The sequence below is a fragment of the Mirounga angustirostris genome, unplaced genomic scaffold, assembly GCF_029215605.1.
Source record: "Mirounga angustirostris isolate CCGP_5_RB_7025 unplaced genomic scaffold, mMirAng1.0.hap1 SCAF_13, whole genome shotgun sequence".
NCBI lineage: Eukaryota > Metazoa > Chordata > Mammalia > Carnivora > Phocidae > Mirounga > Mirounga angustirostris.
Genome location: NW_026991721.1, coordinates 102,398,084 through 102,421,614, shown reverse-complemented (window position 1 = coordinate 102,421,614; position 23,531 = coordinate 102,398,084). Strand labels below are relative to the sequence as shown.

Genomic DNA, 23,531 nt, shown 5'->3' with positions numbered 1-23,531 from the left:
TTCTCATTTCATAGCGGGAAAAACACCTGTGGTATTGGTAGTTCTTAGGGGAAAGGGTTAGAAACAGGGGGGGCAGGTCTGAGGGGGGGGACAGGCAGGCAGGGCTTTGTTCACTGGAGATGGGGGTGGAAGGGGAAACCTTTAGCACTCAGATAACCAGTGGTGAGTCTGGGGAGTCTGCAGTTGAGGGTGTGTGAGAGAGCATTTTAGGAGTGTCCACTTATGGGATGGGCATCACGCCATTGCTCTGCCCATCCACAAAATATATCCTTGTTGTGTGTATGCTGGAGTTCGCCAGCTTTCTCTTACCAGTTTACAACTCTAGTGTGACTTTGGTCTAATATTCCCTCAGAATTATTTGAAAAAAAATATAGCCTGAGGAGATAGCAGAAAGGTACATAGGGCCAGATGGACAAGGATGTTCAATGCAGCATTGTTCATAAGAGTAAAAAATTGGACACAACCTAAATGTTCTAAGTGTTCATTAATAGGATATCAGTTAAATTATGAAACAACCATCTGAAGAACGTTATGTGGTCATTAAAAAGGATAACATTTATATGTTCATTGGGATAAGATGAACTCTGTGACACAGAGTGATAAAAAGATCACAGACCCCAGGGTGCCTGGGTGGCTCAGTCGGTTAGGCGTCCAAGTCCTGATCTCAGGGTCTTGTTTTCAGGCTCGTGAGTTGGGCCCCACATTGGGCTCCATGCTGGGCATGGAGTCTACTAAAAAAAAAAAAAAATCACACGCCTCCCCCCTCCCCGCACCCCCTGCTTATAGTAGGATTCCACTGATATACAATGTTGCATGTATAATATATGCAGAGCAATATCACAAAGGATATTTTCCAAGATGTCTGAAGTGGTGACATTTTAAATAATCTTTTACTTCTTTTTAATAGTTTGCTATAGCGTTTGAACATACCGACTGTGTGTTGTTTTTATAATCAGAAGAAATTAACTATTTTATGAAAAATGCACGTAAGTAAAAAATTGGAAGAAAATTCACAAATGGTCATATTTTTTTGTTGGGATCATAGATGCCTTTTTTTTCTCTTTTCTTTTACCCAGATTTTCTGTGGGGTAGTTATGATATTTAATTGGAAAAATGAATAAACAATGTTCTAAGAGGATAATACTAATGATTGTAAATGAATTTGCACTAACAATCTTATAACCACATAACTCAATGACTGTCTGATCAAGCCAACAAAGGTGTGGGAAGGGGATGGGGAAAGACTTTAAGGGAATATTCATTTCCAGCAAATAAATAGCTGCAAAAGCTTTGCTTGAAATCACAAATCAGGGAGTTGAGAGGGACCCTCTAGGTTATCTCATCTATTTCCTATTGATGCAGGGTTCCTTTCCTTTATATTCTACCAGAGGGGATTCAGTCTTGCCTTGAACAACTGCAGTGGCCAGTGAGCTTGTCACCATGGAGGTGTGTTAAGTCCATTGTTGAATGGCTCTATTTATTATCTCAACTCTCTCTCCTTGAGCTCCTACACATTGCCTCTAGTTCCAGTCTGTGGGGTAACAAGAGGCAGGTCTTGGCAGTGGCTTTCAGACTGTCTTCTGTGAAAGCCAGGTTTCATAAGGTTGTCTCCTCTAACTGGGCAAGAAAAGCAAAGCTGGAACTGAGGATTTCAGCTCAGATCTGGGCTGATCAGCTCAGGCCTACTAGGAACAATATTTCTATTGCCCTGGACCTGGACCTCTGTTTACAGATGGGGTTCACATGCCACCATTCCTGCTGCTAGATATCTCCTGGGGTTCCTACTGCCTAGGTCAGACAGGTTTTTGCCGATCTTCGAACCTGGTTCTGTAGCCTTCCTGCCAACTTTCTGAGCAGAGATGATTTTCCAATAAACCTTTTTCTTTGTAAGTTAGCTAAAATCGGTTTCTGTTGCTGTGGTCAAAGAGCCCTGGCTGATACAGAGGTCATTCACCTCTTTATTACAAAATAATAGCCCATTGATGGCTCACACTGAGATTCTGGTTATTCAAACTCATCCTTAACTCAGTCTACCAGATTCCTCTATACCAAAGCTGCCTAACCTAAGCTAGAACTCTCCCTCTGTGCTTGTGAAGGTGACCTTTACCCTTTCATCAATTTCCATTAAACTTAGCTTTGTTGAGGTTATTTTTAATGTGGATGCCTGACCCAACTGGGGTATTCTGGGACCCAAATTTCCAATGGTTCCCCACCCCAACAAGCAATTCCTAGACACCCTGTTGGTGTCCAGAATTCAACTCATTCTGACACTATCTTCACAGAGATAACATCAGATTCCACAGATTAAGGGCTCAGTCCTAGGAGACAGTGCCTCCATGCCCCCAAATTTGGATGCCAGTTGCAATTGTTATAAAAGGATAGAACAGCAGATGGAAGAGATGCATCGGGCCAGGTATGTATATGGGAAGGGTGTGGAGCTTCCTTGCCCTCTCCAGGAATGTCACTCTCAGAATCTCCATGTGTTCACCAACCTGGAAACTCTCCAAACCCAATCCTTTTGGGTTTTCATGGAGGCTTCATTACATAGGCATAATTAATTAAATCATTGCTCATTGGCAGTTGATTTACCCTCCAGTCTCTCTACCTTTCCCAGAAGTCAGGGTGTGGGACTGAAAGTTCCATCCCTCAATTGCACTGTTGGTTCTCCTGGCAACAAGTTCCCATCCTTAGGTCCAAAAGTCACTTTATTAACATAACGAAAGACACTTTCATCACTCTCATCACTTAGGAAATTCCAAGGGTTTTAGGAGATCTGTGCTGGAAATGGGGTAGAAGGCCAAATATATATTTCCTACTGTAAGTCACAATATCACACAGGCACTCATGTGTCTTGCTTCTCTAAGTTTTGTGTTATTTGCAGACACCATCATTAAGAATCCTGAGTCTTGGGACACCTGGGTGGCTCAGTTGGTTAAGCGGCTGCCTTCAGCTCAGGTCATGATCCTGGGGTCCTGGGATCGAGCCCCACGTCTGGCTCCCTGCTCAGCAGAGAGCCTGCTTCTCCCTCTGCCTGCCACTCTGCCTATCTGTGCACTCTCTCTATCTCTCTGTCAAATAAATAAAATCTTTAAAAAAAAAAAAAAAAAAGAATCCTGAGTCTTTGTCCAAGCACTGTTGAAAGAAGGCAGTCATAACGACAATTTAATTTTAATTATGGAATATTTTGCAAGTACAGAGGAGTATAGAAAATACCACAACACATCCACATACCTACCATCCAGATTTTGCCATATTTGCTTCTGAATTTGATAGTGGCAAGTGATGGTGAGAATGTGGGGAGTATAAACTGATACCACCACTTTGAGAAGAGACTGTAGGCAAGTCAAATAGAGTTAAAGATGGAGGCACCCATACCCTACATTGAGAAATCTCATTTCTAGGTAAGTACCCTAAATAAAGTCTCTCACACAGCACACAGAACTAAGTACACAGGAATGTACACTCTAATAACAAAACACTGGAAATGACTTAAACGTCCATCAATCTAGTATATTCATAAAATGAAATATTGTTATTAAAATAAGTAGGTAAAATTTAACATGGATAAATCTCAGATATATAATGTTGAATGAAAAATAGCAAGTTGTAAAAGGATACACCTAGTATGAAATCATTCATGTGAGTTTTGAAAAAGAAAGAAAAAGCAGTTATTAAAGTACTTGGTGCTGCAGGTGACCCCTGGGGTCACACTGACCTGGGTCAAATCCTGGCTTCAAGCTTTATAACCACAGGCAAGTTGTATAAACTCCCTGAACATCAGTTTCCTCATCTAGTAAGTGGGAACAATAATAATAGCTATTTTATAGACTTGTTGTGAGGAGTGGATTATATTATGTACCTAAATTGTTCAGCATAGTGCCTGGTATGTAATAAGTGCTGAATACATATTAAATTTTGGTTCTTCTCCTCTTGCTGAGGCCAGTGAAACATAAATAGACATGGGTGGGAGTAGAAAATGGTAGGCGGGGGAGGGCAGGGAGGAAGCTAAATCAGAGCTGTATTCACAACTGGCGCTGGGAATAGCGTCACGGGAGGGAAGAACACCCCACGCTTGGGAAAATGCACAAAAGCAGAAGGCAGGGAGTAAAAAAGCTGGAAGCGTTCAGGGGAAAACAACCCAACACAGCAGGTAACTCAATCCAGCGGAATGAGCTGGGAAGCACAGCAAACTGGTGACCAAGAGAAGAAAACACATTTGCATTCTTGGAAGGAAATGCAGTGGAAAAACAAACCCCTGGACTTGGAGTAAGAGGCTTGCCCTGAATTCCTCCCCCCACCCACCCCCCTCCCTGCAGGGTTTCCCAGCCCTGTGGTCCACCTGCTGTGGATTACATCCTCCTTAAAGCTCTTCATCTTTACTTAGGTTTCTGTCTGGAAACTGATGGAATAAAATGGTCCATGCTTCTCTGTAAACAGTCTTCACCTACCTTACCTGTACATTCTGTGATGACCTTATAAAGTCTTATACTGATTAAAACTCCTGAAATGATGGTGTGAGTGCTTTCAGAGAGAACTCACTGCTTCAGGTGGAGAAGAACAAAGGCTGGTCAAGGAAATACTCATTCCTTTTTACCCTGAAAACTGCTTTCTATTCACCGAAAACACTTTTCTCATCTCCTGTCTGTTCTCATCCAGTGGCTTTCAGGGTCATTTTTCTGAGACAGAGTTCAAAAATTTTACCATTCCTCTGTTTATAGCATTAAGTAGCTTCCCCTTTGTTCTCAAAATTTAAGACCAGTTCCTTGGTTCAACCTTCAGAGAACCACCATACTTTTACTTCAACCCATCTTTCTAATTGTTCCAATTAGTTTTATCTTGTTTTCATCCACCAGCATTTCTCCCAGGCTGATTGCTCCATCACTGTGTCCTGTCTCTCCTCCATCCACACTGTTTTCCCATCTTTGTTCCTTTCATCACGCTGCCCACTTCATCCAGGAAAGGTTATTTCCTCCCAGTGCCACCTGTTCAAATTTTACCCATCCTTCATGGCCTACTTCATGTCATTTGTTTTTCTAGAGTCCTCCTGGACTCACTTTCCTTCCTCCTGGGCTGGACATAACTATTCAGCTCAATTTTATTTAAGAAACTACTGAGCTAGGTAGGCATGAGAGAGAAAAAAAAAAACAAAACAAAACAGATGGTCCGTCTCTTCCATCAGCAGCCATCTAGTCAGGAAGGCAGGCACAGAACAGACCTTAAACCACGTAACAAATGAGACAACAGCAATGTGATCAAGCACCTGCAGGGCTGCCAAGGAGTCCCATCCTCTCTTGCCTCCTAACTTGTCTCTCTAATTCTTCTCTTGGCTAAACTGCCCTTACCTTAGATTTCCTTCTCCACACAACTGTTAGAAACATCATTTCAAAAGTCCATCAGATATGCCTTTCCCCTACTTAGAACCCTCCAGAGCCTTGATGTTGTACTTGGAATAAAATCCAAACTCCTCACTCTAACTTATAATGCCCTTTAAAGTGGCCACCTTCCCACCTTTCAGGCCTTCCCTCTGCTATCTGCCTCTCCCCCTTTGCTGTACCACACTAACCTTCGGTTCCTTAAACAAGGCAAAGTGTTCTCCTTCTTAAGACTTTGCACCAACTTTCCCCTTTCCTTTATCTGCACTATCCCTCCCTGCTCACTCTTAGCATTTTAGGTACCCATTGTATCATCTGGTTGGCAAGATATTTCCCTGACCCATCCTAGCTTACGTCGCCTTCCCAAATGCTCTTATAGCTTATCGCTGCCATTTTTCCTGTTTGGCTGTTTATCATGTGTGTCTCCCACTAATATCAGCTGTGTTGTCCACAGCACAGCCCCAAGGCATGGAAAAAGGCCTGGTGTAGGGATGGCACCTGTAAATATTTGCTGAATGAATGAATGAGTGAATGAATGAGAAGATTTCATAGAAGCAGACAGTGGAGTTTCACCAGGACAGGGAAGGGCATTTTGGGCAAAGGGAACAGCACGCATGAAAAGGAATGATGAGGGGAGTGACTGAGACAGCCTTCTGTACTTCCCAGTTACAGCACTTGCCCTCATCAGTGGGACTGCTTGCCTAACTGGCTGTTTTCCCCAAAGACTAAGTTTCTGAGGGCAGAGACCTTATCTTTCCAATGACCATTGTATTTTCAGTGTCCCAGCCCATCATGGGCTCCCCATGGTTACTGAAGGAATGAATGAAGGTTCTAAAAGGAGGAGCAATGGGAAATGAGACTCATTGTTAAGAACCTTGAATGTTGAACAAAGGAGTTTCTATTTTGTTCTATGAAAAATGGGGAGCATTGAAGTTTTTTGTGTTCTTTACTTAAAAAAAAAGAATTTATCTATTTACTTTTTAACTTTTTAATTTTGAAACAATCATAGATTCCCATGAGGTTGTAAAGGAAGGTCCAGGGAGGTCCCATGCACCCTTTTCCCTGGCTTCCCTCAATGTTAATATCTTAACCATCCACAGTACAAAACCAAGGAACCGACATTCCCACAATCCCATAGAGCTTATTCAGGTTTCACCAGTTTATATGCACTAATTTGTGTGTGTGCATGTGTGTAGCTCTACACAATTTTATCACATGCGTAGCCTTGAGTAACTACCATCATAATTGAGATACTCAATTATGCCATCACCACAAGACTCCCCTGCATCACTGCGTTATAACCATACCCATGTCCCCCAGCCCTAATACTTGGCAACCACCAATCTATACTTCATCTATGTTATTTTGTGATTGTTACATAAAGGGAATCAAACAGAACATAGACTTTGAGAATGGCTTTCTTTTTTCAGTCAGCATTATTTTCCTCAGATTCATCCAAATTGTGTCATATATCAAGAGTCTGTTTCTTTTCATTGCTGGGTAGTATTCCATGATACATTTTTTTAACCACACACCATTTAAAAGACATTTGGATAATTTCCAGACATTTTTAACTAAGGGAATAGCATGCTGAGGTTTGTCTCTTAAGACAGTAATTCTAGTGGTGGAAGACAAGAATTGGGCTGATATGGGGGTTAGAATAAAGAAAAGGAGACAAATAGGAGGTCATTTCAATAACAGGAGAGAGATGAGTGCTGGAACCAAGGAAGTGGCAGTGAGGATGGAGAGGAGATAATGAACTCAAGAGACTTTTCTGAGGTGGGATTGACAGAAAGGGGTTTGTGGTGGATTTGAACTATACGGTAAAGGAGAGGAAGAGGTCAACTATTCTGGCTTGAGTGTTTGCAAGATCAGCAAACTATAAGCTGTGAAATGATATTCAAGAGGAAGAAGCATTTGGAGAGAGGATAATGAGTCCTATTTTGGACACCAAGAGTGTGTGATGCTCAGCAAGACCCAGGTGGAAATGTGCGGTGGCTCCGGAGAGCATTCTGTGCAGCAGACTGAAGAAGAAGCTATTAGAGCACAAGGGGCAGGAAGGAGAGCAGAGGGCCGAGGACATAACCTTGGGGAACACCAGTGGTTAATGCTACCAAGATACCAACACAAGGGGGAAAGGTATTATTTTGGCACATGTGTGGTCACTGTGTGTTCTCTGCAGGAGCAGATCTGCAGACAGAAGCATGGTAGGGCAGGTGAGATAACAAAGGAGAGGTGAAGCAGTGGAGGCAAGAAATTTAACGTGAGCTTTTAAGAAGTTTGTCAACAAAGTTTGAGAGAGAGTCGGGGTGAGACAGAATCTGCAGGTACTCATCAAGAAACCCAAGATGCAAGGTGCTTTCTGTGAATGTAGGGAGTAACATTATAACCCGTCAGATCTATCTTTCCTGTGAGTCCACACATGATCTTGGGAACTCGTCTTTGCCACTGTGCTCAGGAAGGTACTACCACCTATCAATCCAACTAGCTCTTGACTAAAACTTATTTGCCTTCTTGGGGGTAGCTAAGGAATGTTGCTTTAAGACTACAAGGAATGAACAAATCTGTGAATTTCAAATAGGCCAGTAAATGAGGAGAGAAAATGTAGGGAGCATGGGGACTGGCAGAGATGATGGAGCAAGGTCTCTGCAGCAGGGGAAGAACATAAGTGGAGAGCTCAGTCTTGGAGGAAGAATTTTTCTTCTCTCTGAGTCAGAAAATAACGGGGTAAGAATGGAAATAGGTGATGGTAGTTGGGATGTGTGGGGGAGGGAGGCTGAGGCAATTTTCCTAGTGAGGTGGGAGATCACTATAGTCAACAATAAGAGAAGAGGGACTGATTGCTTGAAGGGAGACATAAAGATCCAGAGCAACCCTATTTCTCTGCAGTACCAGTCACCAACTGCCATGCAGTATCAGTTTGCCTACACTCTACATTCCCAGCATTTGGAACAGTGCCTGAGACATAGTAGAGCTCAATGAATATTTATTAAATGGATGAAAGAATAAATGAGGAGGAGCAAAATGACTGCTAAGCCTCATGGAGGGCTCAGCTGAGCTTGGAAATAATCCCTCCCTCCTTTTATATATATTTTATAAAGATTTTATTTATTTGACAGATAGAGACAGTGAGAGAGGGAACACAAGCAGGGGGAGTGGGAGAGGGAGAAGCAGGCTTCCTGCTGAGCAGGGAGCCCGATGCAGGGCTCGATGAGGGGCTCGATCCCAGGACCCTGGGATCATGACCTAAGCCCAAGGCAGACGCTTAACGACTGAGCCACCCAGGCGCCCCTAATCCCTCCCTCTCTTGATGTAACTCTCTCACCTGTGCTTCTCTCTTGCTGCCCTGTATCTGCACTATCTAGAGTCACATCTTGTCCTTGGTTCTGCAGTGAACATCTTTCAGGGCCAGTCTGGTATGTCACAACACAGTAGGTCCTCAAAAATTACAGGTTGAATGAATGGATATGTGAAGGGAATGCTAAGCAGCTCTGGTTGTTACAAAGGTCCTTTTTATGTTGCATCAAAATCCAGCTTCTTGTGACTGCTATACATTGGTTGAAGTTTTGCCATTTGGATACATAAGGCCTGTTTCTTCCTTCTTTACACAGATCTTCAAGCATTTGAATGGCTGTGGCATCTTCCCATACTCTCTCCAGGGTAAAGGCACATGATTCTTGTTTTTATGTATTTATTTAAATTCAATTAATTAACATACCGTGTATTATTAGTTTTAGAGATAGAGTTTAGTGGTTGATTCATCAGTAGGCACATGATCCTTGTGACTGTCCCTCATATGACTGGTTTCTAAGCCCCCTGGTCTCCCTGGCTGGGGAACTCCTGCCCCACAGGGGCTGTTTAAATATGATTCAACTAACCCTTTGTGGAGAAAGCATGCATCCTTGGTCTAGAAACATATGGGTTTGCGCCGAGGCCCCTTTCTTATCATCCCTTCCTAAGGTTTTAAAGTCTATCTCTGTGTGAGATCCAGTGAATCCTAAAATTAGGAGTGAGTCTGTCATTGGAGCTTACTTCTATGCCAACAATGAAGAATCTCCCTGCCCAGTATGATGGGTGACCCTGGTCCTGTTAAACCAGCTGCACTCTGCAGAGAGTTGTACTTTATTCCTTTTTGGACAACAGCGAGAAATGACTGGCAAGAACCTCTGGTATTCACCCTCTGAGTTTTAACAGATGAAGATAATAAATAAGAGGTCAGTAAATCCCTGGGGTGAAGGACAGAGAAAAGCAGCTTTTTCAGCACCGCTATACAGAGAGGCCTTTTGGTTAGAGTTGTTTTGCTGAAACTCTTCATTGCCTTCACCCCTGAGGCCCAGGCTGCTGGGGGAGTTCATTAGCTCAGATCTCAGGTTTCAGTCAGAGGGGAAGAAATTGGCCTCCGAGGAGTAAGGCCATAATCCTTGTGGCTAACCCAGCATGAGCCTTTTTAAAAAAAATTACTGAGATATGATTAACATACAACAAAATACATAGATCTTAAGAGTTCAGTTAGAAGAGTTTTGACAGTCCTAGACAACCTTTGTAAGCACTACTCAAAATAAGAGAACATTTCCATTACCCTCCAAATTTCCCTTACATCCTTCTCGAATCAATTCTACCACCCTCCTAACCACTCTCTAACTTCTATCACTATAAATTTGTATTTTCTGTTCCACAAAGTGGCCTCATACAGTATGTACTCCTTTGGGTTTTCTTTAACTCAACACCAAGTGCTTGAGATTCTACCGTGTTGCTATATGAGTCTGTCATTTACTCCCCTTTAGTGATGAGTAGTATTCCACTTCATGAATATGCCACAACTTATTTATCCATTCTTCTATCACCGAACACTTGGGTTGTTTACTGGTTTGGGCTATTAGGAATAAAAGCTGTAGTGAATATTCATGTATAACTCTTTGTATGGACAAATCTTTGTTGCTCTTACTATTAGGTAAGTATCTGGAGTGAATGTGTGTGTAACCTTGTAAGACACTGGCAGTTTTCCAAAGTTGTTATACCATTTTGTACATGCCCCCAGCAATGTAGGAGAGTTCCAGGTGCTCCGCAGCCTTTAGTGATGTCACTTTAAAAAATTTGTAGCTCTTCTAGTGGGTATGCAATGCTATGTCGTTGTGGTTTTAATTTGCATTTTTGTGACTGATGATGCTGAGCAGTTTTTCACATGCTTATTGGCCATTTGTGTATCTCCTTTGGTGAAGTATGTTTTCAGGTCTTTTGCCCATTTAATAAATGCATTGTCTTTTTACTCTTGATTTGTAGGGTTTCTTTATATATCCTGGATTTTTCAGATAAGGGCTATGTATGTATTTTTTTCCCTCAGTCTGTGGACTCTCCATTTATTTTCTTACTGATGTCTTTTTAGGACAAATGTTTAATTTTGATGTTATCAATTTTTTTCTTTTATCATTGGTGCTGGGCAATCTAATTTTCCCGTGAGAGGTTGTTTTCAGCCAGTAGGTCTAAGAGCCCCAAAAGAATCTGGGATAATTGGGAGTGGGGTGGGAGTGGTAGAACCTTTATCTTTTAAGTGCACAACAGCCCTGCAGCTTGGTATTTTGAAAAGACTTAAGGTTAGTGAGTAGTCAGGAGGTCTAGATTCAAGCTCTGGCTCCGCCATTTACTAACCGAGTAACCAATTCATTCATCTGTAAAACGGGCAATCACGCTTGCTTCGCTGACATCTTAAGGGGCTTTGGATAATGGGATTCAAATAAACTCTGAAATTCACAGCAGTTCAACGAGCAGTCCGGAGTATGAGAGTAACTACCACTATTACTATGTGCCGCCCTATTCCAGGCCGTTCTCCTACTTGTTACTCATCTATCCTACTCTCCCCTCAATCCTCATTACTAAGCATCCTTACATCTTTCTTGGGGGGGCAGGCAGAAAGGAAACATTGGAAAACTTAAATCCATCTCTTGTTATTTGTATTTCCAGTGAAAAGTGCCCGAAGTGTGCTAGTCCCCTGGGACTGTGTGCAGGTCCCGGCGCTCTGTGTCATGGGACGGCCGCAAGCTGCCAAGGACATCCTGCCTTTTCTCTCTAAAGGTTCCTTTTATTATGGCTCCTTGCTTTTCCACCAAAATAACCTCTCACTTACATGATTTTAAGTAGTGTGTCAGGAGACAGATCTTGTTTTCCCACAAGTTAATGTACTAGGTTCATGAGTTACAAGTAAAAGTAAAGGATGCTGCTTCTCTTGCCATTAGCCTGTGCAGTTTTATAATTGGCCTTTCTTAACGCTGAAAATGTTGTAGTGATCTCCATTCCCACCTTGGAGGGGCCCAAGCAGGTGGGGGGCCCTGACAGGGAGTTCCTGTTCACTGCAGACAGAGCCTTTGAGAAAAGGTATGTGGAGGGCAATTTTTTCTTGCTTCAAAGCACAGTCTTCCTTCTTGGAAGGAGCAAAGGAAACAGGCAGGAACTCTTTTTATAAAGTAAATTGTCAATTGGTGATGGAAATGATCCGTCTTCCAAGTCTGGGGCACTTGGAAAACACCTACAGCTTGTGGCTTTGGACTCCTTAGACCTGCAAATGTCAAGATGGGTCATTCATGTCACAGCTTATCACATGTGCCTGTGATGTGATGTGATGTGATGTGATGTCACATCACTGGCCAAACCTGAGGGGCCCACCAGGCTGTGGTAACCGCAGAAGCTGGCCCACAAATGAAAATGCCACCTCTTCTGGGCTTGGCCTGATAGTACAAAGCTCTTTGTTGTCCTCCTCCACAGGAAGCTTACAAAGTATAAAAGCTACCTAAGGAAGTCAACAGTCTTGCTTTTCAGACCTCTTGAGTTTACAGAGGAGCCAAAAAACTCCAGACGAAATATTTAATTCTAGGTCCTGTCCCTACCTTGAGATGGGGCCTCCAGGGTCTATTAGGGCAGGTAGCCTGTCTGAGAAAGACACCTTATAAAGGTTGAGGGGTTGGTTTACAGTCTTCACGTGGCTACAGCATCACTAAACAACAAGTCCAGAAAACAGAGGGTGTTAAGGGAAGTGACAGGGTCCTTAAGGCTTCAAAGCAGGAGTGGTCTGTGTTCCCTGTGTGGATCCGAGAGAGGAGAGTTGGGAGGTGAGGGGAGGCAGCAAAGATAAGAAGCAGCTGGGTGTCATATTACAAAGCTGAAAGGAAGAAGTGGAGAAACCAAGAACATGCAAAAGAAAGATCAGAGAGAGCTATTATTATGCAATATGCCCATTGCAGACAGACAGGCGGCACTGGCCTTTCATCTTTCTTAACCTCAGATTCCAGAAAGACTTTGCTGTAGCCTGGTCAGTCACACACAGGCACAGGCTGGGGTGAATGTCAAAGTCCTGGCAAATTCCGCTCTGGACAAGAAGGTAAACTTGAGAAACATCTGAGATGTTTTCAGGTGACTGACATACTCAGTCCCTATCCTACTTATCGGCTTCCCAAAATTAACTCCTTTCTGTTGCCCCCACCCTCTACACCAAGCGCTTCAGACCACTAAAAGGCAGTGGGAAAATGGGTCTGCTGCCAACACCACACACAGCAACTCGTGCAGGGCCCCAACCTACCCACATACTTGGCAGGCACCACCCTAGACTCATGCCAACTTGAGCTGAGTGAAAAGTGAAAACCCAACCCATCCAAGAGTTGTTTTGTCTACATGACACCATACCAACCAGTTGTTTACATTGGTGACACATGGCACCAAGGGCTGTTCTGACTGGAATCAGCCACTCTGACATCATGCATGATCCACAGCCTGCATCTGATACCATGTGGAGGGAAGGGAGAGCCATATGTGAGAGAATCCCTCAGACCCAGACCAAGTCAAACATAACCAACCTGAACAAGACCTGGGTGCTGTTTTTGTACTCTGGCTCTTAGAGGACCAAGTGCTGTTTTGTCCACTGCCACAACTCTTGAGTGTAAGCATGGCATCCACGGTTGTCCCTGAATGGAAAGTGTTGCAGAGGGCAAAAAGCTGAAGGATACTGGGCCGTGCTTGCAACTAAGAGAATTAGAAACCAGAGCTGAACAGAAACAGATCCTCAGCTAGGAAAATGTTTGGCATTTGAGAAATGTCTTAGAGAAGCTAGTCTCTGGGTCACAACCTGGACTTGGCTTAACCCAGTTGTGGGTTCTCAGTGAGCCTCAAATGACCAGCTTCCCAGGCAGGCAAATGCAGGGATGAACATGGACCACGGAGAGAGCACCGAGGAATGCCCTGCCACTTCCTAGCTCTGGAACCTGGGCCAGATGTGGCCTCTCTGGGGATCATTTGAGGTTGGCCTGCTGATTTCTTAGGTCACTTCAAATGGCTCTGATTCTAGGTAATAATCTTTGGACAAAAGCTAGAGAAAACAGAAGGAAAAAAGACCACAAAATCCCTAAGACGTCAGATTATTTCTCTCCCACATGCACACACATACAATGCTTTGAACTTTTTGAGTGTTCTCACTCACCACATTGCCAGTCATGCTCTAGCCTTAGATATCCACAAAGCTCAGCACCTGCCTCGCCTCACTCCCTTCAACTTGTTACCTAACCGTGCCTTCTCGGGGGCCTTCACTGGACAGCTGATCAAAAATTTCACCTGCCTCTTACATCTCTCTTCCCTGCTTTATTTTTCTCCTCAGCACTTACCATCATATAATACAATAAATATTTCCTTATTTGTCTTGACAATTTATTGTTTGCCTTCCACACTAGAATGTAAACGTCATGAGGGCCAGAGTTTTTTCCCTTGCGCACGGCTTGCTCACTGTTGTACCCAGCTAGGACAGCACCTGGCACATAGTGAGTGATTAATATGTATTTGTTGGATGAGTTAGCAATTGTTTCCTGTCCTTTAAGTAGAGCAAATATCTTTCGTGAACACATCAGGACACTGAGGCTGAGTGTTTCTATGCTCCTGACTCCTAGCTTTTTGAAAACAAAACAAAACAAAACAAAACATTTCCAATGACTAGGTTTTTGCTTTTTTCTCCCCTCTCCCTCAGGTGAGACAAGAAGGCTGGGGGGACTGGAGTTGGGTATCCCCCTTCCACCCCCATCCCAGCATAGAAGGCTAGAGTAGGCTGGATTTGAGTACAACCATTCCCATTTGTTGGTTAGGCCCTGGTAAAATAGTTTTCCTTGAGGATGGGCCTTGTTAAAAAGAACAGAATGCTCCAGGCATATTTTAAAATGGCTGTTTTTCTCTTCTCCTTGCTAGAAACATGAAATTTTTCTTTCCTTTTTCTCTTTTTTTTTCTCTCTCTCTTTCTCCCTTCCCTTCCCTTTCCTTTCTAGAAAGAGCACATTCCAGGAATTTTTTATTGTTTGACTGATAGAACACATAAAACCAAGCAGAGAAGTTCCCAAGGAAATGATGGTTACATTTCATTGTTGTTTGCCCTCTGGTCCTTTGTCTTCTAAGCATTTATTATATTTTCTTATAAAGATAATAGACATTTATTTTTAATACAAATGCAACCCAAGTGTGAATAAATAAATGTATTATCTTTTAACATCTGTCTCTTCCCGCCATGTTCCTTTAAATGGCAAAAAGAGCTGAGTGCCTCTTCAGAGCCTATTTGGCCATAGCTGTCCCACCTATGGTTTTAAAAACAGACTGTAACTTACCTTCTCAATTTCCTTCTTGAACTACCGCTCATTCTCTTAAAGTAATCCTGGGAAAGAAGTCCTATTGGTATTGTTGATAGTCTCCCAAAAGGGAGGATGGTAACTGGGCTGAAGGGTCTCCTGCAAACTGAGGACACAAGGAAATTGTGCAGAGGCCAATCTTGTCAACAAGAAACCAGCTCCTTCAGTCGAAGCTAGGAAAATGCCACCCATCGTGGCTGACCCAACCATGGCCACTGGTCCATTTCTTGCTGCCAGTATGGCTCCTGTTAATGGCACCACTTGTGATGGAGTGCCAGGGATCTTCTTTCCCTCTGATTTGAACCAGACTGCAGTCAACAGTGGAAAACAAACCTCCCCAAACTGTAAAGCTATCTCCCAATTGCAGAGCCCTGGTTTTAATAGCTGCCAAACTCCCTCATAGTCTGTGGTTTACTCCCACTGGAGAATTGCAAAAACCTTTGATTGCTTGAGAGGTCCCACCGCCTATGGAACCCATCCTAAAGGCCCCACCACAATCATCTACAATTCGCCAAGGGCAAGGCTGCCGGGCATACTCCTCCATCTTAACTCCACCTGTGCGAGAGATCTTTTTCTGATCTTTACCATGAGAACCTGGTAGGGCTCCTGTTAGTAAAACTCACAAAAATGTGGTGGTCTTCTAAGACTGGGCACCCCGGAGCTTTTAACTCTCAAACTTGTCTACACTGAGCCTCCAGCAATATGTCAATTACAATGTAAGTTTTCTGATTCAGGACTGGTTCCAGCAAGGGTTTCTGTTTCTGGGCTTCTGCTCTGGTAAGCTGCCCTTCTCTGTATCCACCTGCCTATCTCTCTAAATTTAGGGGCAGCAGTTTTCCCTATAATCTCCATTCTTTGATGGATCTGAGAAAAACTGTTGATTTTGTTTGTTCAGCTTTTTTCCTGTTGTGAAGAAAACTTTCAAACTCCTTACATGTCAGACCAGACTTTAAAAAAAATTTTTTACTGTTGAGTTTTGAGAGTTTATATATTCTAGATACTAGTCCTTTGTCAAATATACGGCTTGCAAATATTTCCTCCCAGGCTATAGCTTCACATACTCTTCACATGTTCTTTCAGAGCACAAGTTTTTAATTCTGGTGAAGTTCAATTTATTTTTATGAGGTCCAATTTTTTCCTTTTATAGATCATGATTTTAATGTCAAATCTAAGTACCTATCCCTGGATCCTAAAGATCCTCACCTGTTTTGTTTTTTTGTTTTTTAACTAAAGGTTTTACATTTTAAAGTTTACATTTAAGTCCATGATCCATTTTGTATAAGATGTGAAGCTTAGGTTTGAGGTTGAGGTTGAGGTTCTAGTTTTACCTTTAGATGTCCAAATGTTCCAACACTTTTTGTAGAAAAGGCTACCCTATCTCTACTGAATTCCTTTTGCACCTTTGTTGAAAATCAGTTGACTATATTTGTGCAGGTCTACTCTGTTCCACTGGTCTATTTGTCCATCTTTCCACCAATACCACACTGTCTTGATTGCTGTAGTTACAGAGTAAGTCTTAATATTGGACAGAGTGATCCCTCTCACTTTATTCTTCTGTTGAAAATATTTTAGCTCTTCTATGACCTCTGCCTTTTCATATATTTTAGAAGAAGTCTATGTCTACAAAAGTCCTTTCTGGGATTTTGGTTGGGACTGCATTAAACCTCTGTATCAATTTGGAAAGAGATGACATTTTACCACGTTGAGTTTTCCAACCATGAACACTGCATCTCTCCATTTATTTAGGTATTATTTGATTTCTTTCAGCAGAATTTCACCAACATTTTATAATTTGCAGAATGCATATCCAATGCATGTTTCCTTAGATTTTTATCTATTTAATTTGGAGTGATTATAAATAATATTACTTTTAACTTTATTTTCTGCATATTTATTTTTTTTTTAAGATTATATTTATTTATCAGAGAGAGAGAAAGCACAAGCAAGGGAGAGGGAGAAGCAGGCTCCCTGCTGAGCAGGGAGCCTGACGTGGGGCTCCATCCCAGGACCCTGGGATCATGACCTGAGCAGAAGGCAGACACTTAACTGACTGAGCCACCCAGGCACCCCTATTTTCTGCATATTTATAGCATATACAAGTAAAAATATTTTTGTGTGTTGATCTTATATCCTGTGACCCTGCTAAATTCAGTTATTAGTCCGAGGAGGGTTTTTTTTTTTTTTTTTTTTTTGGTAGATTCCTTGGGATTTTCTATGTGGACAATCACATCATCTGCAAATAGTTTTATTTCTTCGTTTTCAATCTGGGTATTTTTAAAAATTTTTCTTGCCCTATCCCAGTGGCTATGCCTTATAGTAGTATGATGAATAAGAAGAGTAAGAACAGACATCTTTGCTTTGTTCCCAATCTTAGGAAAAAGCAAGCAATCTTTCATCATTTAGTATGATGTTAGCCGTAGACCTTTTGTAGATGTTGAGATAATTTTCTTCTAATTTGCTGAATTTTAAAATACACAAATGGGTGTTAAATTTTGTCAAATGTTTTTGTGTCAATTGATATATTGTGATTTTCCATCTTTAGCTTGTTGATATAGATACAGATTTGTTTTCAAATGTTAAACTACGTCACATACCTGGAAAATAATTCTACTTGATTATATTGTTTAATTCTTTTTATACACTGTTGGATTTGGTTTGCTAAGTTTTTTGTTTTTGGCATCTAAGTTCATGAGTGACATGGGTCGGTAATTTTCTGTTTTTGTACTGGCTTTGTTTGGTTTCCTTATCAGGGTAATACTGGCCTCATAAATGAATTGAAAGTGTTCCCTTCTATTTTCTTAAAGACATGATGTAAATTGGTGTTAATTTTTCTTTAAATGTTTGTTAGAATTCTCCAGTGAAACCATCTAGGCCTAGAGTTTTTTCTTTAGGAGCTTGTATATGTATTTATTTATTATTATTTTCATAATTTAAAATTGTGAATTCAATTTATTTAATGATTTTAAGAATGTTCATATTATTTGGTCTTGGCTGAAGTTTGGTAATTTGTGGTTTTTGAGGAACTTTTCCATTTCTTTTAAGTTGTCAAATTTATGAATGTAAAAATTACTTGGGGTAATCTTTTATTATCCTCTTATGACTACAGGATCAATGATGATATCCTGTTTTAGTTCTAATACTGGTGATTTATATTCTTTTAAAAAAATTTTTTTGCCATCAGTCTCAATAGAGGTTTATCGATTTTACTAATTTTTCCAATCAACTTTTTGTATTGATTTTCTCTATTGTTTCCTATATTCAATTTTACAGATCTCTATTCTAATCCTTCTCACTTCCTTCCGCTTGTCTTGGGTTTCTTTTACTCTTTTTTTTCCTAGTTTCTTGAAGTAGGAAGTTAGCTTATTAAGATCTTTCCTTTTATGATGTAAGCATTCAGTCTTAGAAATTTTTCTCAACACTACTTTAGCAGTATCCCACGTATTTTTTTTTTTTTTAAAGACTTTATTTATTTATTTGACAGAGAGAGACACAGCGAGAGAGGGAACACAAGCAGGGGGAGTGGGAGAGGGAGAAGCAGGCTTCCCGCTGAGCAGGGAGCCCGATGTGGGGCTTGATCCTAGGACCCTGGGATCATGACCTGAGCAGAAGGCAGACGCTTAACGACTGACCCACCCAGGTACCCCAGTATCTCACATATTTTTGATAGGCATTATCATTTAGTTCTAGGATTTAGAAAAATTTCCCTTGAACTGTCCTTTTTACCAACAGATTATTTAGAAGTGTGTTTTTAGGTTTCCAAGTGTTTGAAGATCTTCCTGTTATCTTTCTTTTATTGATTTCTAGTTTGATTACACTGTGCTCAGAAAATATACTCTGTATAATTTTTTAATTCTTTTAAAATGTTGATGTTGGTTTTATGGTTTTATTTTGATTTATGTTCCATGGGCAAATGCAGGGAACGTGTATTTTGCTGCTGTTGGGTGAAGTGTTTTATAAATACCAGTTATAACCTTTTGGTTCATGGCACTGATGAGTTCTTTATCATTGCTGAGAGAGGAGCACTGAAGTCTTCAACAGTTTTTATTTATTTCTGCTTTTAGTTAAATCAGCTTTTGCTTTACATATTTTGAAGCTTTGTTGTTTGTGCATACACATTTTAGGCTTGTGATGTCTTCTTGGTGGATTGAGCCTTTTATTGTTATATAATGTCCCTTTCTGTCTCTGGTAATTTTCTTTGCTCTGAAGTCTACCTTACCCAATTTTGATATAGACACCCTTGCTTTCTTTTGATCAATTTACATGGTATATCTTTTTTATTCTTTACTTTCAACCCACCTATGACATTGAATTTGAAGTAAGTTTCTTGTACATAGGATACAGTTAGGTAGTTTTTTTATTTTTTAATCCACTCTGTCAATCTTTGTCTTTTGACTGGTATATGTAGATCATTTGTAATTAAAGTAATTTTTGATATGTTAGACCTAAAGTATGCCATTCTATTATTTGTTTTTAGTTTTTTTTTTTTTCCCCCCACTCTGGTTCTTGTTCCTTTTTATTTGCCTTCCTGTGGGTTAAATACTTTTTAGAATTCCATCATGATTTATTTATGGCGTTTGAGAGAGATATGCCTTCCAAATATATAGTTTTTGTAGTTGTTCTAGTATTACAATATACACATATATAGTATCCCATTTCATTAGTGTCAACATCCTACCACTTCAACTGAGTATGAGAACATCATTTCCATATAAGTCCTTTTATTTTTCCCACTTTTAAATATCATTGTCTTGAGTATCAAATGATGCTATAATTTTAGTTTCAGGCATTAAATATGACTTACAAAGCTCATGAGAATAGTGTATCATTAAGTATTCTTATTTCTTTCTGGTGTCTTTTCTTCCTTCCTGATGCTCCAAATTTCCGTCTTTTAGCATCTTTTTGTGTAAAGAACTTCCGTTAGCTAACCTCTAAGGGTATACCTGTTAGTGACAAATTCTTAAAAGTTTCCCTTCATCTGAGAATGTCCTCATTTCCCCTTAATTCATGAAGGATAGTTTCACTGGATATGGAATTCTGGGTTGACAGTTCCTTCAGCACTTGTAGAATGTGTCACTTTCTTCTGGTCATTGTGCTTTCAAATGATAAATCTGAAAATTGGTGTTCCCTTATAGGAAGGTGTCAGTTTTGTCTGCTTTCAAGATCTTTCTCTTTGTCTTTGGTTTCTAAACATTTAATTAAGGTGTATTTTTTACTTTTATCTAGTTTGGGTTTTACTCAGCTTCTTGAATATACAGATTTGTGTCTTTCATCAAATTTGGGCCATTTTCAGCCACCATTTCTCTGAATACTATTTCAGCTTTACCCTCTCTTTTTTGAACTCCAATGATACAAATGTTGGGTCTTTTGTTATTACCCCACAGGTCCTGACCTATATTCAGGGGTTGTGGGCCCATGGACCATTTAATTTTCAGAGACTCTGTGGTGCTATTTTGCTCTGTTCTCAGCCAGAGAACCCTCTTTGTCCCTCAGACCTTACGTTCCCTTGGCTCAGTGCTTTTTGTGATAGAGGCTTCCTGTCCACGCTGTCTGGCTGTCTCAGAGTCTGTGTGGGGAGAGGAGTCTTATACCTGCTGGGGCAAAGATGTTTCCCAGGCTGAACTGCTTGTTCTGACTGGGTCCTCTTTCTGTTGTTGCCTGGCCGTTCTGGTATCTCCCAGCAGGGAAGGGGGGATTTCAGGCTGCAGGAAAGGATAACTCTCCCCTTGGCCACTTATTATTGGTGGGGCACTCATCTATCCCACTTGCTGGTGGTGTCTAGCTTACCTAAAGGTGTCAGAGGGACTCTGATTGATCAGGGGGGAAAATCCACATATCTGGGCTGTCTTCTGTTGCTAGGTTGAGAAAGGTCAGGTCTTGGTCTCCTTTTTCTTTTGGATGAGGGGAGATAAGATGCTCAGTTATTGTTGTTTCTCCAGTCGTAGAGTTCTGAACCAATTCACCTTCCTCTTACCACCATTTAGAATTCCCCTTTGGTTGTCTTTTGTATTATTTCCAGGATTTGTAGTTGTACTTAGTGGGGAGGAGATGGGAGACACAAGTCTACACCACTTTCTCTGGAACAAATTTTTAGCTCAATTATTTTTTTTATTTGTCATAGCTTTCTGAATTATTTCCAATACTGGGTTATTATTTTTTTATATTAGAGATATCTAGCCGTTTCTATAACTTAGTAGAGTTTGGATTGGTTCTCATGTATATAACTTTAGTCTGCTTTATTATGGAGGAAGTTTTATTGTCATCCCTATTTTAAGGTGAAAGGTTGAGAAAAAAAGAGCCTAGGGTCAGAATGAGGCTCTAGCTGAATGTACTCACCATGTAGGGCTGTGAGCATTAATGAAATAATGCACTGATTAGCAGAGCATGCAAGTGCCCAGTGAATATTAATGTTAACTTTCTTCTACACAGCCCAATTTTTTCCTTAGTTGTTTAAAGTTCCTGGGGCAGAAACAATCTGTTTTTTTTGTTACCTTGTATCCCTAGGGTCTAGAATGGTACCTGGTAATAAAAATTAAACTGCCTGAATAGCATTTATATCATTTGTAACACCTTCATCTCCCCAAGACATGCTCCTTCCCTCTTTTCAATTTTGTTTGAACTCCTTGTGATTTCAGTTTCTTGTTTGAATTAGCTAGCTCATCTATAGCTTTCCTCCTCCTCTATTTGCTGTGCCTACAAGTGGTAAGCTTCTCTGAATTCATGTATTTTGATAATTGTTTCTCAGTCATCTCATTCTTGAACAAAGATATAAAATGTTTCCTTTCTTCCTGAAAATCTTTAACAATCACAGCCCCTGTGACATGGAAGAGTATTTCTTTATACCATCCATTTTACTTGCTTAGAAATGGGACTACCTCCTAACTACAGGTTTTTAGGCAACTTACTCACTCTTCATAACAGATCAAGAAGCTGCAAGAAGTTCTAAATTTGACTCCAAGTTACTGTAATTTAAAATCAAACCTATATGTAAATAATTATTTAAATATTAATGTCTCCAAAATCTGCACTTTATATTGTCATGTAAAATAAAACCAAACTCCAGAAAACGTATTTACTTTGCCCTAACAAATTAAATAAGTTAGAAAAACACTTTGAACTATCTAAATATGTATGTATGCCCCGGACACACGATGCACAATGAGAACACGTCTTACACAAAGTTAGGAACAATATACATCTGATACCATCCTCTGTGTATGTTTCTTTGGGACTTCAAAATTTTCCCAATTATACACCTTCTGCCAAGTCTACCACACATCTGACATTATGCAGAACTGACACTCAAGGAGTTCACAGTATTTAAAAAACCCCACAAACAATAAAGATGGAAGGATTTATACTCACAGGTGGCTCAGAAAATGAGTAGGACTCATATTTGGGGCAGACAGCACAGAACTCAAGAGAACTCTTCCTTTCAGCAGGAAACTTAGCTTATGAGATATCCTGATAACCAGAATAGATAGTAAAGAAAGTTAACATTTTACCTAACTTTATTATTCAGTTTTTTTGTATTGAAATACGCAGTTTTCAAAGACTTCCTCTCAAGCCATTAAAACATGACCAGGTAGGAAAATATCAATTAAACACTACCATAATTTTGATTAAGATACATAATATTCTTAGAGTTTCTTTTCAACAGACAAAATATGCCAGTGGTTCAAGGACACGTTAGATCCTTTCAATTCAACATCATGCCATGAAAGGTAGAAAAACACAAAGTGAGATAATTCCTTGAATCCAGTGTTTTTAGTTGATTAAGACTCTTTTTTAGCAGCAAAAGTATCTTTGTATTTCTGTAAAATATAGAGAGAAATTAACATCAGTGTTTCTGTACATTGCCCACATATAATCAGTGACATTTCTGACAGTGGAGTTGCTAGTCTTCAGTGTTCCATTAAAGCAAATCACTTTTTCGGGACTAAGGTAGTTTATGATTTTTGAATTTCTATGAAATGGTGGTTAAACTTACACAGAGTGAACCTCAATGAATTTCGAGAAGGCAAATATGCAACAGCCATGAGAAACCAGTAACATTTAGTAAGTTTATATGACTTTGGAAGTACTGATGTGTTGGGGTGTCTGAATCCAGACACCTTGGGATATCTGGATGTGCCTGGGGTCAACTGGGTACTCTGGTTAGAATGGTTCAAATTTAGATAAGAGAATCTTATACAATCATTCAAACTGAGTTAATGGTTCTCTTGATAGGAGAATATAGACTATATCTGATTCTAGGAGCAAAATGAAATCATAATGCCTAAGAAAATGAAGACTATGTGTCTAAAGCATGACTCGTCTGGTAAATGATAAGATTAGGAAAATATAAAAGAAAAAAAAACCCTCTTTTTCTAGAAAGACTGACCAGGGTCTACGACTAGAAGTTCAAAGTTCCAATTCAATATTAAATACATCTTATAAAATTTCCAATGTGAAGCAGAAACTGGGTTCATTAAAACAATTCTACAAAAGGGCAATATTGCTCTGATGGGACTGTTAA

The 23,531-nt window shown here is 40.4% G+C and overlaps 1 protein-coding gene and 1 pseudogene across 1 annotated transcript in view; both read right to left on the bottom strand.

The window, feature by feature from the left end:
• The window catches only part of LOC135361460 (uncharacterized), a 69,246-nt gene extending 54,124 nt beyond the window's left edge, over positions 1-15,122 (bottom strand). The window contains exon 1 of the mRNA XM_064577484.1: positions 14,996-15,122. The gene's annotated coding sequence lies outside the window, so the exon portion shown is untranslated. The remainder of the gene's footprint in view (positions 1-14,995) is intronic.
• LOC123857834 (mitochondrial import inner membrane translocase subunit Tim17-A-like) lies at positions 15,057-15,560 on the bottom strand (annotated as a pseudogene).
• Between the last annotated feature and the right edge of the window lie 7,971 nt (positions 15,561-23,531).